The sequence below is a fragment of the Gadus macrocephalus genome, chromosome 22, assembly GCF_031168955.1.
Source record: "Gadus macrocephalus chromosome 22, ASM3116895v1".
In the NCBI taxonomy this organism is placed as follows: domain Eukaryota; kingdom Metazoa; phylum Chordata; class Actinopteri; order Gadiformes; family Gadidae; genus Gadus; species Gadus macrocephalus.
Genome location: NC_082403.1, coordinates 12710502 through 12715501, shown reverse-complemented (window position 1 = coordinate 12715501; position 5000 = coordinate 12710502). Strand labels below are relative to the sequence as shown.

The window sequence follows — 5000 nt, the reverse complement described above, 5'->3', positions numbered from 1 at the left end:
AGAGCGTCAGAAAGTATCAAGGTGAACAAATGCCTTTTCCTTTCCTTGCACGTCTGTCGGGAGAGGTTCTGGGGCGTTGGTGAAAGGCGTGAAACGGCGGTGGTTCCACGTGCGAGCAAAGACCTCCATTAACACGCGGGGAACGCCAGACGGATTCCATTAATCATATTGAACGTTTATGCTTGGTTTGGTTGTACACCTGGGTAATTACTTGAAAATAAGATACTCCCGTACTTTTATGCCAGTCAAACAATGTGGGACCACACATACAGACACAGCGTGGTTCTGGTGGTAAAATGGACCAGTGATTTCAGCACGCCTGCAATTGGTTAACCAAATAATTCTAATCTTCAAATGTATTTGGTTAAGACACAGGCTTCCAGACAAAGCAAAAGGTTTGTGAAAAGAGTTTCAAAGGAGAGGAAACATCGATTCCAAGGCTCCAAAACTGGCAACAAATATGTCTCTTCTGTCTCTAATCAATACTGGAAGCCTGAAATCATGTGATTCCACTTGTTTTGTTACCAACCAAATCATTGGGAAAAATGTCGATCCTGGGCCAAGGAATGGCGGGAAAAAGAGTGGGAAGGAAGGCAAAAAACAAACCAATCAACAGCCACCATTGAGTTATCGTTACCTGGCATTCATTCATCATTTATAACCTTGAAAAGCCCACAATTGCTTTTAGCTCTCCTTCAAAACACCATGCAAAATTTTTTATTACCAGCACATTTACATACTCAATGGATCATTTTGTTTACCCCTGTAGATCTTTGGATGGAAAATATCTTTATAGTTGGAGGAGATAATAGGAGATAAAAACTTTCCTCTGAGCTGAACTCTATTCTATTGCCGGGATTTTTCAAGATTATGTGTAAGGTAAATGCCTCAAATATATTTGTTTGTGATATAATAATGTCTATAATAGGGAGCACATATAGGATTATTTTGGAAAATATTCATTAAAACATATGTTTTAATATACTTTAATATGTTTGTAGTACGATATTGTGCACATTATACTCTGTTTCAATAGTTAGATTTACCTATTTATATTGTTGTGACATTGATCAGATAAATGTGGGAATTTCCCTAATTAATTTGATTAGTTAGCATGATTGACTTGCATTGAAATGATTCAGCCTGGCAAATACTAAGCTTCACCTGATACTTTGCTGAGGATGTTTTTCCCTTGTCAGAATGCTGACTGTAAAAAGACTGAGTGTGTACACTATAGTATGAAGGATGTGTTTGAAGTCATCCTCAATGGAGAAAATGACTGCAGAAACGGAATCAGATTACACTGATTCCTGTAATGAGGATAGCAACAAGAGAAAGAGTACCAGGAACCAAGGGATGACTGTACAGGCGCAGAGCTGATGTCAGAGTGGAGGGGACCCACGACATATGTGCTGTCAAATGCTATGACAACAGGGCAGTCACGCTTGTTTCATCCTTACCCCGGAGCAGGCAGCATCCAGAACAATCAACGCTGGAACAAAGCCACCGCAGCCTACACGTTGAGAGGCCTTTCATCTTGGCGGTCTACGTTAGCTCATGGGAAACATGGATCTCCCTGAGTCCATTACAGCCACGTATAAGCCCCGCATGTGATCCCACAGCTGGTTAATGAACATCTTCAGATGACCATCATCCTCACTGTGAACAATGCATGGCTCCTATACAAGCAGGACTGAACATCTCTCCGGGTTTCAAGGACAGAGATGCTGAACGTAAGAGACATCCAGGCACACGTGGCGTCAACACTCATCCCAATGAAAACTACTCTCCACACTCGAAACAAAGGTCCATCTTCATTAGACAACGGGAGTCTAAAGGTCCATGTAAACAGACAGTAGAGACAGTCAGGAGGCCACTAGCAGGTTCCGGCCAAGATGACTTCTGGAAACCAGCAACAGGACATTCACAAGGACCTACTCGCACACTGTCCTACAAAGACTAAGAGGCAGCCGCAGACAGCACCAATGTTAATATAGAGAGACACCAAATGTTTAGAGGCCGTTTGAATTGTACAATGATTTACACATATTAATTTTTCTTTTCTTTTTTATTGTTTGTGCAAGACAATTGTGCAAGTCACAAAGACGCAGTTTGTCTTAAAACTGTATAGGTGTAAGACTGTGAATTAGGAAGAATGCATGCAGAAAAGTTTTGTAAGTGACATCTTAAGTCTTTCTCAACACAAGCTACCTGGAGCCACTGAAGCTAACGTGAACACAGGTGGGAGAGGTTCACTTATTTTTTTATCTTTTTTATATTGCCTATTTTTGGGCTTCACAGAGATAAGCATTAGCAATGCTTCCAAAAGTAATAGCCATAATTTTATTTAATAATAGCAATTCATCTTTCCTTTTAAACGTTAATCCAAAATTGAGACACCCCCTATTCATGATTTAAACCATCCCTCTCTCTCTCTCTCTCTCTCTCTCTCTCTCTCTCTATTTCTCTCTCTCTCATTTTCTCCCTCTGTTTAATTAATTGTCAAGTAACCAGCAGGAGCCATTACAGGGAGTTTCTGGATGAATGGTAATTGCTGTTCAGATCCACGTTGTTACTTGGAAAATAGGAGCCGCGTTTCTGCTTGCCGTATCAAAATGTGTATTAACTGTGATGTTGTTATGACAGTTTTCTGTGTGCTGCGAGCTGCTGCTCCCAACCACACAGCAGATTTAGATATCCTTCCGTCATAAATATCTCTGTCCAACTCAGAGGAGGGAAGCTGTATCTAACTATAATGTTTAGATACACAACACCATTCCGTCTTTCCTTAAACCCAGGGCCTGCGGACAAATTTTCAAAATACATGAGGTGAATCCTCAGGTGAGTTGTGTTTGTCAAAGAGGGTGACACACTCACAATGGCCAGTTCGGAACATCCACGACTGTGTCAAGAAAACTAAAGTAAAGAATAAATTTTTGGTTTGACGGAGAAACGCAGTGGTGTGGACGGGTGTGACGCAGGCACTGCAGCACGGAGATGTTGAGTGTGAGGAGCCCACCCATAGGCTCTTCTTCCACCACACAGAGTGGACCGGGCGCATTGGGGCGCAGTGGAGCCAGAGGGAGAGAGATAGAGAGAGCCAGAGAAAGTGGGCTGAGGGTGAGAAGAGGCAGAGAAGGGGGATGGAGGGGGGGGGGGGGGGGGGGGTGAGGGGTGAAAGAAAGGGGGGAAGGGGAAGGAGGGCAGAGAGAGTGAATTGTGGCACAGTGGATAAGGGGAGAGGGAGGGGAAAAGAGTGAGAGAGAGAGAGAGAGAGAAGAGAGAGAGAGAGAGAGAGACGAGAGAGAGAGAGAGAGAGAGAGAGAGAGCCTAGGTGTTTCCTGGGGAGCAGGGGCTGAACGGTGAGATGGACAATGTAACAGAACACAATCAGGTCTGAAGGGCAATGAGAAGAAGAAAACAGAATAAAAGGAGAGAGAGACAGAGAGAGTTAAAAGGGTGAGAATAAGAGAGAATTGCTTCTCTTCTTGGCCTGCCCAGTCAAGGGGAAGGACCAGGCGTAGTGAAATGGCAGTGGTGGGGAGGGGACAAAACAGGCGAAGGGCGGTAGATGGGTCATAAGAGAGACGCGCTGGTGCAGAAGCTATTAATACAGTACAGGGGCTGAGCGATGTCCCAGTGAAATGGTGAGAACGGCATGGAGCTAGGGGAGCCCTGAATTAAAAGGCAGTTAGTAACATGAAGAGGAGAAAATGAATAGTTAATAGGGAATGGAGAGAGAGAGAGAGAGAGAGAGAGAGAGAGAGAGAGAGAGAGAGAGAGAGAGAGAGATTATCTAAGAGTCTAGACTGCAGCTGAAGATGAAATAATTGGCTGTTTTGTGCAATGTTTAAATAATAACTGTTATCATCTTCCACAAATAAAAGCACAAAATAAATAAAAAAGAAAAGATAATAAAATATGTTACTGATCCTTAATAATCTTGCAACGGATTCTGCATTTTATTTGTTTGATTTTTTTTTTTTCTTGACATTTCATCAGCCGTCTTACCCTTCTCCCCACGTGTGTTTGAGAGGGATTGCGATAGCTAAAGAACTGAAGTCCATAACAGCTGCGGAGCACTCCAGTGAAAGAGCAGATCCACTGTGGCCAATCGATGGGGTGTAAAAGGCTCCTTCACTGGTCCCTGGTAACAGTCTAATGGGGGTAATCAAGATCGAGGGATGAACCCTACTCTACAAACCTTTACAGACGTGATCAACAATCAAATCAAATAGAAAAAACACTTTGGAATCCTTAAGACGTTGTGGGGTGTTTTTTTTTTGCAATAGTTTTGTATGTTTTTTATCGCATGCTCTAGCTTCTCAAAAGTGATTATGAAGTATGCTTGTTGATTTAAACATTGGATTCTGATATTCGGCTGGAGGTCCTTGTTGGCAAAATCACATTATAGATGAAAGAAGCATTTTGATGATAGATTCCTTAAATTGGGTGTACGAACACCTGCCCCTGGGGCTTGTGGGAAATGTAGTCAATAATGGCTTTTGGCGAGCCGCTCAAAAGAGGCTTAAATATTCCATTAGGAGGGTACGTCTCTTTTAATAGAACAACCACAGATGCTCTTCTAATCAGAGTCCTCAAATGTGCAACGCACTGAACAAACACGCTTTCATCTCCCAAATGTTGGGGTTGTTTACATGATCAAATAGAAATGCTGTTACTGAAGCAATAAGTGGCCACAGAGAGGAGTGGGCCATGGGAGTATAGGGTCTGTGCTGGAGGGTGCTGGTGAGGGGGGTGGGTGGGTGGGTGTTCTGTCGGCCACCTGCTTCCTGATTGCAGATTGGAAGAATCGATCCAGGAAGTAGGGAGTCACGTTTTGCCATTTGCAGTGCGGTCGCGGTGTGGCCGTGTGACCGGGGGTACAAATTGACTGTTGTTGTGCGATACTCCCAGGCAGGATGTGTGTGTGCGTGTGTGTGTACGTGTGGGCTTGTGTGTGTGCGTTGGTGTGTGTGTGTGTGGGCTTGTGTGTGTGC

The 5000-nt window shown here is 43.5% G+C and overlaps 1 long non-coding RNA gene across 1 annotated transcript in view; it reads right to left on the bottom strand.

The window, feature by feature from the left end:
* LOC132451639 (uncharacterized) overlaps positions 1-5000 on the bottom strand; it is a 30164-nt gene that overhangs the window by 24257 nt on the left and 907 nt on the right. The window lies entirely within an intron of this gene.